The sequence below is a fragment of the Equus asinus genome, chromosome 5 (assembly GCF_041296235.1).
Source record: "Equus asinus isolate D_3611 breed Donkey chromosome 5, EquAss-T2T_v2, whole genome shotgun sequence".
NCBI classification, from domain to species: domain Eukaryota; kingdom Metazoa; phylum Chordata; class Mammalia; order Perissodactyla; family Equidae; genus Equus; species Equus asinus.
Window position 1 is genome coordinate 60,371,230 of NC_091794.1, and position 14,743 is coordinate 60,385,972.

General features: G+C 42.9%; 1 protein-coding gene across 2 annotated transcripts in view; it reads right to left on the reverse strand.

Annotated features, from left to right (window-relative positions):
• KCNAB1 (potassium voltage-gated channel subfamily A regulatory beta subunit 1) overlaps positions 1–14,743 on the reverse strand; it is a 383,573-nt gene that overhangs the window by 333,585 nt on the left and 35,245 nt on the right. The window lies entirely within an intron of this gene.

The window sequence follows — 14,743 nt, forward strand, 5'->3', positions numbered from 1 at the left end:
TCTTCCTATAAGACTTCACAATGACTGCCTCAGTTTACCTAGAAAGGCTCCTATCTCCCCTTAGTGACTGCTTGCCACTGACCGCTAGCCTGGATGTAAGTGCCCAACCACATTAGCTGTCTTAACTTCCTTTAAAGATGCCATTCAAATTACATAACAGGGCCATGCTTAAAAATTCTGTTATGAAACTGCACTGTCCCTCTGCCTGCCACTCCCCAGAGTGGACTAGAGTGTGTTTGCTCACAGCGGCTTCTGATGAATGCAGATACCGAGGAGACGCCAGGTGTATGTGTGAACCTGCTGGGCACCAAATGCTCATCTTGTTCTTAGTTCAAGGATCTTTCTCAAAATTTCTTGGAATCCTGTATATACATATATTTTTAAATTACACGTACTGGGCATACTGCCAAGAAATACAATCCCGGTCTGCTGTGTCCAGGTGGAGCGGAAATGCATTTGAAAAGTGTTTGTGATGAGATTTCTTGTCGAAGAGCCTCCTGTCTGGCACCTCACATCCTCCGACATGTTCTACTCCCAGGAGTCTCCCGAGACTTGTTCAGACTGAGTGAGTATGAAGACCCTGGAGCCGTCTGCAGTTGTGAGGGGAGCTTATGGAATGGAATCCACCAACGATTTGGGCATTTTTGTCATTGATTTCAAAAGGAATTCCAGAAACGGATTGTCCAGAGAGGACACTTGGTTGTGTACCCAAAGACTGCAGGCTCTGTCACGTTTCAGCTCTCGGCAGGGTGCAGGGAAAATGGAGGCCCTGAGATCAACACTCTGAGAGCTCGAACACGCCCACGGGGGCTCCCTTGTGACTGGTTCACTTAAAGCAGAAAACGTTATGGAAACATGGAGAACTGGCTTCAGGGAGGAGATATTTCACATTCTTGTCCTTTAATGGGTCTGATGATACACAATTGCATAGAATAAGTACTGCCACTAAATGAAAAGTATAAATCTGTTTCCCTCTTGCTGTCCCATTTCCCTCAAGGAGAGTCTTTCAAGCATTCTGCTTACAGTCTGTGCTAATTTCTCCACAGCTAAAGGACCACTGCGGAGAAACCTATATTTAAAATGTAGTCATATGGATTAGGATTCTTCAGAAAAGCTACTATTCAATGACATTTATAGGGGAGAGAAACCAATTTAGACCATTCTTACTCTTACAATGCTGTTCCTGGAAAGGGTGTCATAGGCCAAAATGATATAAGTGGAAACTGATGTGTGTGTGTGTGTGTGCGTGTTTGTAAGTTTCTATGATCTGATGCTCAGCTTTGATGAAAATGGCCCTAAGAAACATATTTAGCCAACCATAAATTTTTATCCCAGTGTAGATCATGTAAAAGTAAGGACAACATAATTGGACAAGCACAAAAACTCTGAGCAAATAGCCTGCAACAACTTTTGCACGGTAACTCAGGAAGTGTCCTGGCAGCCATGTTTTGCCCAGTTCACCCCCAGAAAGCAGCATCTTCTCCTCACCCTAGTTTGGAGAAGAAATTTAGATGATCAGAAAACACAATGTGCTCAGATCCAAGAGAAACAAGAAGCTGGCACCTTGTGAACAGAGAGGAGCCATTCTCGAGATGGGACAAGCAGCCTCCAGCAGTAGAGGGAAAGTGGCCTCTTTGGAACTGTGACTGATGACGACACTGTGCTAACAAGCACTTTGAACAGAGACTGAAAGGAAAGGCCAATTAGAAATCCTCAAATATCCCATGTAGCAGAACAGCTCAAGAAGGGGCATCCAGACAGGACAAGGACAGAAACGGTGGTCTTAGGCATCCCTGCCTGAGGGGTGTGCCCGTTCCTTCTTGAAGAGGGACACACACCATTGTTTGCTGTACATAGTTAGGCTTAAAATCACTGCACATGGTTTCCGTTGTATAGACCGGGTTCAAGCATATTCAACCAGTTCTTTTGGCTCCTTCCTAAGGGTCCCAGCACAACCTCAGAGGACGAAGATATTGGAACTGAATGCAGCTTATTCATCACTCGTCTGGTTCACTCAAGATTCTGACTCTGAGAGTGAGCTCACTAGGGAAGTGTCATTCCTCACAAAACATCACCTGCGGGGCTCATTTCTGTCTTGGGGTACTATTAGATACAAATGGGTAATATCAAGACTTCAGTGTATATAAATCAGTCCAACAATGTAGCATGATAATAAGTCCCGTAAAATTGTTTCATGTGACACAGTACAAAGCATCCATAGAATGCTCATTCTTTGCCTCATTTACACTGGAGAAGAAATGACAGATGACACAGCCCTTCATCAGAGTCAAGGAATTAGGTACTTCTTCCAAGAGGATTTTCATAGAAATGTGGAAAAGGTAACCAGGGTCCCACGATCCCTAAGAAACTGACCTGGGAATTCATGTGTACCTGCCTTCCATTTCTCAATACGAATTTCTGTGGAGCAAGTTTCCACATTAGAGATCAAGCTTTTGGTGACTCTGCTGTCCTCAAAAGAGAACATCTTGCTGTTTTCTTGAGCTGATTTCTCATCAGCATCACTAGCTTCATGTGCATGTTGATGTTACGAGAGGCAAGTATACCTCTAACATTCCATCATTCAATACATTTGGATATATGCATGTTGTATTGCCTGAAATACAGTAGGCACTAAATTTATATTTGTTTATTGAATGAATAAATTAATGACTAAATATGGTATGTACTTTGCAAGACTCTGTGAAGGATGTGTAAGTGAATAAGATAAGAATGACTATATATTAGAGATTCTAAGACACACCTTTTTGTATTTTCACATCTGTAAGCTGGAATGCTTCTTACAGAAGATAATCTTTTAAAATTACGATAGGGAGTGTGTCTCCTTCTTAATGGTGCACAAATTAATGGTGCATCTTACAACTGATGGTATCTTTGATTTGATGAATATCTTATGTCACATCTCTAACTGAGAGGACATGGCTTGTGCACAAATCCTGGACTTTCAAATATATAAAAAAGCTTAGAGGGCATCTTGTCCAAGCTTTCTCATTTAATAGACATCAAAACTGAGATCCTAAGAGGTCATGGCCCAAATAATTCAGCTGTTCCACAAAAATGCCACAATTAGAGTACTGTTTTCCTGACTCTTGGCTGAATATATCACACCACATCAGTTTACACCATAAAAATTCCATAAATAATTATAATCTACCCGGATTGTTTTTTCTTTCGGTTAAAAAGATATTTGGTTTAAAATTGGCTATTTGTTTTTACCAAACAGATCTTATACATTTCAATGAGTTTTTCTTCAAAGTAAGCACCTTTGAAAATTATGTACTTTTATTCTATTGATGTTATCATAGCACAAAACCTCTCTGGGGTTTGTATGATGCCATCTTCAGAGAAAGTTTATGTTAGAAAAGAAAATGAATCTTTTGCCTTAGAACAGCAGTTCCATTACTTCCTAGAGCACGTTTCAGAAATTTGCCAAAGTGATTTGATTGTAACAATGATTGTGTTGCCACTGTGTTTAGTGGGTATAGGTCGGGGACAAGCTCATGCCTTATCTTTGTGGATGGAAATCCCTTCTTTTCTATCCCCTACTCTGTTGGTCCCTGCAAAGAGCCTCACATGCCACCCGCTGCAGACATCCCAGCCCAGGTGGACATCCCTGCCCACACATCCACACCTTCACACCTGGCCTGGGGTGTGGCCCACCCTCCAGGGAAGAGATCCACAGGAGAGGCTGTGCAGGCCCTGCAGGCAGGAAATTCTGGAATTCTGGGTATGCAGGGAGGGTGGTCCAGAAAGGAGGAGCAGCTGGGTGGGCATGTCCCTCCGGTCCCTAGGAATCTTTGCTCTTTTGAGGTCAGAGTAGAGCGCCGGGCTGCCTGGGGCGGTGCTGGTCACGCTGTCCCGCAGGGACAGTCCAGAAACCAAGAAGTGCCTGTGTCCTGGACACCGCAGAGGTCCTGCCAAACTAAACCGCTACAAATATAAACTGCTTCATAAAAATCCCAAAACGTTTGCACAAGGAGTTTCATGAAAAGCCCAGTCTTCTGGAAAAGCTTTATTAGGAAGAGAGAAGCTTAAATGGAATAAAGATCTCACCATAAAATTATTGAGCAATTTATTCACTCCACACAGTCTCTCTACAAATTAAAACTCTACATTTAGTTGAAAAGGGTATCTGTGCAACAGTGCAGTTGCCACAAAAGCAAAGAAACTATTTGCTAATAGATGAGATGTGAAAGCCCTTTAACAGATTTAAAGCCACATAAGAAGTACAAGGATTTCACTGAATTTCATTAATTCGGGTTGTTTTAAAACATACTGTGTTATTGCCTACTTGTCTACATATTATTTTAAATTTTTCTGGTACAATGAGGAAAACAATATACTGCCATCATTTATTTTGGGGTGACCTCTTACTTTTTAATCCTGCTCTGTCACTGGCCCTCCAGAGCTGCCACACCATTTCTTTATAGGTCCTTCCATTACTATTTGTTTTCAAACGCATCCTCTGCTCCCCCTTGCCTGTCAAGGCTGAGCCCCCCATGGCCTTTCCGTGTGCTAAGAACTGAGTGTGGGCCTCCACAGGCCGTGGGCCTTCAAGGCAGGAAATACGTGCCACCTCGTCTCCATTGCTTCCCACATCAGAACACTGACAATTACTTTGATACTACACTTAAAAGTAAAGCCCAGCATACTATTGCAATATTATGCTTTCTCACTACTTTACAATTTCTCTTGGCATATTACCTCTGTCAAGTAAGGCCATTTCCTTCTTTCGCTTAGGACATACTCACGTTCACTGAATCTGCACATGGGAAAAATGAGGGACGAGAACTCCAGCCAGAAGCCCCAGATTCCCATACGTCAGTTCCCAGCCTCACAATGGGCTTCCTTTTGCACATGAACACCCCCTAAATCCCTCACATGCCTTCCCGGGACCAGGAAGGGAGGGTCTTGTGAGAACATGGTAAACAAGGCCCCAAGTCAGCAAGATTATTCAAAAGTGAGAACTGATCATTTATATTTGAAAACCAAAACAAAGCAAGCTCGGAAGTACAAAAGGGACTTAAACTATAAATATAAAGTAATGTTAAAGACAAGTATAAGTAAAAACATTAAATATAACAAAACATTTGCTCAGAAGAGGAAAGGTGAACGCAACACAGCAGACGTGTGGGGAGTTGTGTCCGTCAACAGAGTAAACTCCACGCTGGGTTCTGCCAGGAGGAGTGTTAGCTCAACACAGGACGCCCGAAGCCTTACTGATGGTGGAGAGGCCACCTCTTCAGTCTCCTCTCTTCTGCTCCTCTAACTCTGTCTCTCCCTTCTCTTGAATCTCCAGGCTGAGCCCAGGGCAAGACCTTTGGCCTGCAACCTGCGGGTACCTCTGACCACACACAATGCTACATGCCTGTGTCCATCAGTGACCAGCAAACTTGCCCGTCTGTCTGTCCTTACAGTCCACTTTACAGTATGATGCTGTAGGCATGTGTTTGCTCTCATCAGGATCTCCTTTCACATCAAAAGGGTTTTGGGCATCACCCCAGGATCAAAATTAAAACAGTGGTATGGCTTTTCAACGTTTTCTGCTTAAGCGTGTCATTGATTTCTATTCAGAATGAGGGTAAAATTCATTTTATTTATTTTTCCCATATAATATTTATTAACCTATAGTGTATTTTTCTCATGTAAAACACATCATAGCTTCTTTACCGATCTTTTGTGTTATATTCACCTTTTTTCTTTGGGGCAAATAAACAACTCACACACCAGGCATTATGCTAGATACCAAGAAGAGAAGATAAACAAGAACATGGTCCCTCTTCAGGTAGCTTCAAGTCTGGTGAGAGATGGTCATATGGGGAGGCACAGAGCATATGTGAGATGGGGCAGAAAAACGGTCAATTCTTCTCAAGAGAGCCGCCTCACTTGTGAAGCCTAAACTTTCCTGGCTTGTACACAGAATGACATGGGGATCCAATGGGGCACCACATGTGGAAGCACTTTGAAAAATATAATGCTCTCTCTCTTCTGGGGCACTCATCTCACATTTCCTGTCTCTCTTATCTGGTCACATCTAAACTGTAGAGTTGGGCAAACTGTCAACAGCCAAAGCAGAGGTAGGGCAAGCCATACTTCATATCCCACCAGATCCCCAGATTAACTCACTGTGTTTAGGTCGTCGATTCTGCAAGGCAGCCCTCCCTGCAGCCAGCAGGCTGAGAGTCTGTTAGATGGGAGAAGGATAGTACACAAGACTCTGCAGGCTGGACACCCAGCATTGACTTTTGCACATTAGTATGCATCAGCATCCTACGCCTCAGCTGGAAGACAGGACAACGAGTGATGAATCACCTTGTAGATTATAAGGTCGTGTGCGTGCTAAATGAATCTTTGTACCATGGCATCCACGCAAGATTTGGCCTTGATTTATAATTCTCTATAAAGTTTGCCATTGCTGCAAAAGGGTAATAAAATAACAAGATAAAGTTGAGTTAAAAGTACTTCTTCATCCAAATGTCTACACCCAGCAAAAAGTTATGGCTGGATCTGAATAAAGACAAAAATCCATATTTCTCCTTCCCTAATCATGGGTTCAGCTGGTGCCAGAAATCTGCTCATTGTGGTGATTTAATCACTAAGACTAAATAATGCTTCTCAGTAACTTGAAAAATAACCGGACATGCAGAAGAGCGTATATCAAAATGCTCTTGGGGAAGGAACATTCTGACATCTTCTCCATAACAGAGTTTTAGTTACCAGTTGCTAAATCAACCCCACTACCAGGTTGCCACTTGATCCTTAGTGATCGTTGTTCCTACTCTTTCACCACAGGCTGACATGGTGGTTGACCCCCGCCCACACTATTTGACTTGGCTCAAGGTAAGGGGACTTTGTAGAACTTTTTTTTGATGCAAAATAATTCTATTTTGTCTCAGCCATTGCATCAATGTATCCATAAATATTTCAGTGTGTATCTCTAATAAGAATGTCCACATTAAAAAAAAAGATTTCCTTAGAATAAATTCCTAGAAGTAAGATTGTTGGGTTATATTCTCATTTAAAACCTTGCAGGATATTACCAAATACTTTTCCAGAAAGTTGACACAAATTTACACCCCCATCAGGAGTGTGTGACGGATCCCTCGTCATCCATAGAGTGTATTTTTTTTTTATTGAGGTCATAATAGTTTATAACATTGTGAAATTTCAGTTTTACACTATCATTTGTTAGTCAGCATGTAAGTGCGCCCCTTCACCCCTTGTGCCACCCCCCAGCCCCCTTCCCCTGGTAATCAATGAACTGTTCTCTTTGTCCATGTGTTTGTTTATCTTCCACATACGAATGAAATCATACAGTGTTAGTCTTGCTCTGTCTGGCTTATTTCACTTAACATACCCTCAAGGTCCATCCAAGTTGTTGCAAATGAGACGATTTTGTCTTTTTTATGGCTGATTAGTATTCCACTGTATATATTTATCACATCTCCTTTATCCATTCATCTGTTGATGGGCACTTAGTTTGCTTCCATGTCTTGGCTATTGTGGATAATGCTGCCATGAACATAGGGGTGCATAAGTCTCTTTGAATTATTGATTTCAAGTTATTTGGATAAATACCCAGTAGTGGGATAGCCAGGTCATATGGTATTTCTATTTTTAATTTTTTGAGGAATCTCCATACTGTTTTCCATAGTGGCTGCACCAGTTCGCATTCCTACAGCAGTGTATGAAGGTTCCCTTTTCTCCACATCCTCTCCAACATTTGTTATTTTTTGTCTTAGTGATTATAGCCATTCTAACAGGTGTAAGGTGATATTTCAGTGTAGTTCTGATTTGCATTTCCCTAATGATTGTGATATTGAATATCTTTTTGTGTGCTTATTGGCCATCTATATTTCTTCTTTGGAAAAATGTCTGTTCACATACTCGGCGCATTTTCTGGTCGAGTTGTTTGTGTTTTTTGTAGCTCAGTTGTGTGAGTTCTTTATATATTATGGAGATTAACCCCTTATCAGATATATGATTTGTAAATATTTTCTCCCAGTTGGTGCATTGTCTTTTCATTTTGATCCCGGTTTCCTTTGTCTTGCAGAAGCTCTTCAGGACTATGCAGAATTTTTTTTAATGTCATAGGTCATTTGAAAACCTAAAAATAAATTCACAAAAGCAAAGACAACCTTATGGATGTTGAGTTTGAGATTCTCGAGTGGATCTTTCAATGCAGGCTCTTCTACTGAATGATGGAGACGTTGCACATCTTCACTGTCCAAGACAGTGGCCTCATGTGGGTGTTGAGCACTGGAAATGCAGCTAATGCTACTGAGGAACAAAATTTTAATTTTAATTTACTTTAATGTTAATTAAGTTTAATTTAAATAGCCACATGTGACTGGTGACTACCACAGTATGAGTCCTGTTTTCAAATATTATTGAATAAACCACATCTAAACTTAAAATTTTTATTTATTTATTTATTTATTTATTTGGTGAAGAAGACTGTCCCTGAGCTAACATCTGTGCCAATCTCCCTCTATTTTGTATGTGGGATGCTGCCACAGCACGGCTTGATGAGCGGTGTGTAGGTCCCGTGCCTGGGATCCGAGCCCACATTCCCAGGGCCACTGAAGTGGTACATGCAAACTTGACCACTACACCACTGGGCCATCCCCTAAACTGAAGCATTAAAAGCAGTTTTCTAAACTACCTGAGTATAATTTTCCTGCAATTAGTTGCGAACTTCAGAGCGCCTGAGCTTTGCAAATTCCAAAATTGACCTTGTGAGATGGTTTTCCTTGTTTTCCTGATCTTGTTTCTGTCTTAAACAAGTGTCGATGGGGATTCCAGCTTCCTTTGGTTTAAGTTTGAAGCAGCTAATCAAATGAAGGCGATGGAGTTGTTTTTATTCATCTGGAGCAGCCGAGTGGGCAGTTCCCAGACTGTTCCAAGGTCAAACTCTTCGGTGAGTTTTTAACTCAAGGGTAATCGGTACTGAAGATGTTGAGATGCCGGCTGGCAAATGGCCACACTCTGAGTCACCAGCAGGAAGCATCTGAAGGGATTTCACAGACACCACACATCTGTGAGAGACGTTAGCGATCTCCTTATCCTTTTAAAGCAAGAGACTGCGTTTTAATAACATCTGTGATTCTCTTCAACCTGCCTCTGAATTGCTGAAGATGCAGCTGGATGTACAATGAAAATAAGACAAGAGTCCTCTCAAGACAGTCAGGAGGGAGGAGAGTAAAGGCAGCGAGGGGCGGTTTCCTCTGAGGGCTAGTTAACCTTTTTAGTGTCGAGCATAACATTTTGTGTGTAGCAGGTGGTCAAAGTTATTAGTTGATTGTTGCCTAATTGATCGACCTAAAATTGGAAAGAACAGCAGATTCACATAATACACAAAAATAAACAGGTGTGATACTATTGCTACTGTTTACTCTGTCTTCCTTGTTCAAAAACATCCAGTATAAATATCTAATTTAAATGTGTAATCTATTCTGTTAGGCTTCAAGCAATGTTTAGAAATCCACTCTATGATTTCCAGGGGTGAAAGCATTTCAGATGTGAGTTTTTCAAAGGCTTCTTCCATGTGCCCAACATGGAAAATCAAGTACCCAAGTACAGTGTTCTAAATATTTCTTCTAAGGTTTTTTGAATTCTTAGAAAGCCTTCAATATCTAAATCAAGAAATTCAATGTGATGTCCACTCCTACGTTCATTCCAGCATTATTTACAATAGCCAAGATCTGGAAGCAGCCTAAGTGTCCATCAATGGATGAAAGAATAAGGAAGATGTGGTGTATACACACACACACGCAGAGACAATGGAGTCAGAAGAAAGAAAGAAATCTTGCCATATGTGACACCATGGATGGACCTAGAGGGTATTATGGTAAAGGAAATAAGTCAGAGAAAGACAAATACTGTATGATTTCACCTATGTGTGAAATCTAAAAAACAAATGAACAACCAAACAAAACAGAAACAGACTCACAGATACAGGACACATACTGGTGGTTACCAGACGGAGGAGGTGCGTGGGGGAGGAGGTCAAATTGGTGAAGGGGATTAAGGGTTACAAACTCCCAGTTATCAAATAAATCTCACCGGAATGTAATGTACAGCATAGGGAATACAGTCAGTCATACTGTGATTACTTTGTACCGTGACAGGTGGTGACTAGATTTGTCATGGTCATCATTTCATAATGTATACAAACATTGAATTGCCATGATGCACACCTGAAACTAATAGGATATTGTATGTCAATTGTAGTTCAACTTTAAAAATCATATCATATCTAAGAAAATTATGAGTAGTTTTTTTAAATATAGGCAGTCAAAGCACACAGTTGCTTTTACAGATAAAAGTTGGAATACCTTGCCGATAATTCACTCCTTTTCATCTGGGCTCACACGTACAGATATTTTGTAGATAGTTAAGTCAAAGACCAACCATTTTACGAAAAGTGTGAAGTCACAATGCTTTGCTTATATGGACCAGCCTTCACAAACCATGCAGAAACCCACATGTGGGTAGAATTAAAACATTTTCAAAATGTATAGGTGGCTGTTTATGTTCAAAAAGAAAATACGAGCAAATACTGCAATATTATTTAGATCTATAAGCAGCACGAAGGAGTCACGGAGGACAAACTTCCTCTGGTTGGAGCCCAGCGCGCCGTGTCAGGGGCTGGAAGTCAGCTGACATTCTTCTTCCTGGTATCAGTCCTCTTGGTGGGCAGAGGGGTGTGTGTGTGAGTGTGTGTGTGTGTGAACACATTACTCCTTCTTTCAGTTCAGTCATCAATAAAAGGGCCGTTAAAACCAACGTGAAACAAGAAAGACAGACCTGCAGCAAAGGGCACAGGCTTCTTCAAGGACAGTAGAAGGTAGTGACCAATGTGATGGAGGTGACGTGGGGGCTGCAGCCTCGCGCCCCTGGACCCCTCAGAGCCTGTGAAAGAGGAGGCACGGGCCAGCCTCAGAGGAAAGCTTGAGCCGCTTCAAGTAGCGTTTTTGAGGTTACCCTGAGTTAATAAATTGAGGTGACAAGATAACCGCCTCAGGAATGCAAAGGTTGGAGGAGCTGCTTTAAGGCCGGACAGGGGAGAAGGGTTGACAGCGCAGCGGCTCTCCTAGGACCCTCTCTCGTGAGCCAGAGTGCGGTGACCAAGGTGATCCTGCAGCCGACCTAGGCCCAAGCAGGTCAACATGCATCCCCCCTCCCAGATGGCCCCTAACGCACGAGTGGAAATGAAAACCAGCACGCGAGGAGCGAAGCCAAACCAGCATGCATCCTGAGCATCGGGCCCCCACACCGCTCCGTCCCAGCCCCCCGCGCCACTGCTGTCACTCACGCCTTCGAGCCTGTCACCTGGCTCGCTGCAATAGCTTCCTACTGGTGTCCTACACACAGCTCTTCCACAAACACCTTTTTGGATGTAATTTTGATCTTGTCACTTCTTACTTAAGTAATCCTGTGACAGTTTTTATGGCCAGATTCTCCAGTAATCTATTTCTTTCCTGCTTCTTAACCTCTTCTTCCAGCACTCTCCTCATCAAGTGTGACTCCATTTATATAAAATTCTAGAAAATTCAAAGGTTTTGCGGGGAGCAAGAAGGAAAAGGAGGAGGAGAAGGAAGATGAGAAGAGTAGCTGCCTGCCCGTGACTTCCTGCTGTGTATGTGCTTTGCGGTTATACCGTTATTTTTCTCCATAACCCTATGGGATAGGTATTGCTATTTCCATTTTACTGATGAAAAAATGCAAATGTGCAGAAAGGATAAATAAGTTGTGTAAGTCACTCACTGAGTAAGCCTTAGAACCAGTATTCAATCTATATCTGTATCTTAAACTTGTTTTGATAACCATCACCTCTGGGGCTTCAAATCTATTATTCCCTCTACATGAAATGTTCTCCCAGTCTTAGACCAATCTTTGAACTCTTATTCATCCTTCAAAACCCTGTGCATGAATTGCCCATTCCTCAAAGTCATTTCTGACTCTCAAGAGAGCATTCATCACTCACTCTACTACATTATGACTGCGTTTTAAACTGCAATACTGCATGTATCACACCAGACTCCAGTCTGGTTATCTGTTTGACATGGCTGTCTCCCCCACTGGACTGCTCTTGGAGTTGCTTGAAGCCAGGAGCCTTGTCTTTCCTGGTCAGTAACTGGCATACTGCTCGGGGCACAACTGGTCCTCAGTCAGGCTTTGTTGATTTGAGCAATGCTACTAAGCAAAGAGAAAAGGGGTGGCTCAAAATCCTTTGGTTAAATTCCTAACCAGAATTTAGCAAACCATCCACGTGACTGTTGGCAGATCGCTTAACCTTTTCAGGCCTCAGAAAACTTGTTTGTAAAATTACGGGGTGGGGGAGGGTATTGAATGACCACCCCATCTCCTCAGATTCTGAACTCCTGCTCACTTGCTCTGCCTCAGAGGGCATGTGGAGCGAGGACCGCTGGAATCAGAGCAACATGAAACGGCGTTCGTATAATCACACCGGCTGAATAGTTGATGGAACTTCGCTGTATTAAGTGGGGCAAGTGGGGAGACACTAACCACCTTAGAAATAAACCACGTTATGAGTTTTTAACGAGCTCTTTATTAAAAATGCATTTCTCTCCATGCTAAATTAACTAGCTTCTAAAGCCAGTGTTTCCCTCCCTCCCTTTAGTGAGTGAGATTTCTGCTCATTTCAGTCAGGTGATTAAGCAGCACAAGCAACTTGGAATGTAGACCGACAGAGGACAATGTCCCTCTACACACAGAAGTCAGAGGATTTCGGAGCAGGAGGGGAACGAAGAACCAGAGGCACGGCTCTAAGGCACGGAGGCGGCGCAGCTCAGCGGGGGGTAGTCACTCCCAGTGGCAGATGACTGGCTGGCTGGAATCTCAGGCCCACGGTTCATTGCCACACTAGCTTATGACACATCTGTCCCCACCCGCGTGATCACCGGAGAGTGTGGTCCACCCACGTAGGTCGCCTCACCACAATCCGCTCCCCTCTTCCCACACCAGGAGCACCTGCCTCTCCTCTGTTGGCCGGGCAGCCCAGGAGGGGTGGTCTGAAGCCATGACATCAGCCAGCTTCTCCCATAACCCGATCCAGTCAGCGGTCCAGAAGCGGACAGGGAACCCAATCAAAACCAAGGAATCAACAAGAAGATGGAAGTTCCAGGAGAAGAAAGCTCCTTCTTTCTCTCTTCCTTCTGGAAGGGAGTGAGAGCTTTCGTTAGCCATCTTGAAGATGAGAGAAGAGCTTGAAGCTGCCGCAGACCCGGCCTTGGCGCTGAGAGTGGAGCCCTTACCAAAAAGAGTCACAAATGCAGGAAACTAGGTCCTGTCCACAGCGTTTGTATCTTTGAGCTACTCTTTCCCGAAATCTTCCTGCCTCTGAACTTTTTAGTTGCATGCGCCAGTAAGTTTCGTTATTACTCAGGCTAGCCTGAGTTTGTTTTTCTGTCACTTGGAAATATACATACATGCATCTGATAGAGATGATCTATGATAGTCAAGGTTATATATAGAAGAGAAGCATTTTGGTAGAATGCATTTTAATTTTTTATCTACATAAAGGCCCAGATTTTTCTCCAGGTTAAGTTCAGAACAAGAGTCTGTATCTGTAACCTCACTACAGATCAGACTGATGAATCCCAATGCTTATTTTAGATCCAAGGTGTCTCAAAAAAGAACTTCAAAAGCGTACATCTTAAATTCTTGAAATCTATTTTTAATTACAATTTTCTCACATCTACAGTAGCAATACACACATATTCAGAAATTAGGAATAGAGAAAGGGGAAAAAATCGTCCACATTCCTACCACCTAAAATTGCTAATATTTGGTTGTGTTTCCTTCTATTCTTTTTGCTGCGCTTTTAAAAAAAATTTAATTGAGTCCATTCTGATTAAGTACAATACTTATTTGTCTTGATTTTAAAAGTGAACTTTATATCAGTATGAAAGATTTACTTAATGTGGACATTCCCCCCCATGCACACACACATACACCCTCCAAGCAAACAGAACTGCTGAATAAAATATAACAAAATAAATTTAGAAGCAACTTTAAGGCCTAGAAAGGGAAATCTCCAGGTGTGAAAACAAAGGGAGCACCAGATCAGGAAAGCAGCCAGCAGGTGAGGGGCGTCTTCCTCCCTCGCTCAGGAGGCAGAGAGGCTGGTTCGCGAGGCAAACGCAGAGAACGCCACGCACGCTACTGTTGCTGCTCCCGCTTTACACACATCACCATTAGTGGGAAGTCCTTCTGTATTCTGGTCATAGGTTGGGCCAATTTAAGTTTTCAACTACGATTTTTTCTATTTTTCTCTATGTTCACAGGTAGAGGGGAGTCCAGAGACACTGCTCAGTGGGCAGCGGTCCAGTTGTGTTAACTAGGATTCAGAATTCACTTTTAAGTTTCCCTACACACGTACGTGGGTCTTTGCTTTCTTCCAGCACGTCTCTGTGTACAAAGTAAGCGATGCCTCTCCCTCTGCTCTTGCTGAGGTTGACCACGGCCTCATGTCCCTAGCTCCACGTCTCCTCTCCGTCCACACCTCACTCGACCTGACAGCAGCACAGCACAGAGTCCACCTCCCGCCTCCTTCACGGGCTCCTGCCCCCATGCTCTCGCTTCTCTCCCACCTTTCTGAGCGCTCACTCAGTCTCCTGGCTGATTCCTCCTCATTCCTCCTCCTGCTAACAGAGCCTGGGCTGTAGTCTTGGCTCCTTCTCTTTTCTGTCTACACTGT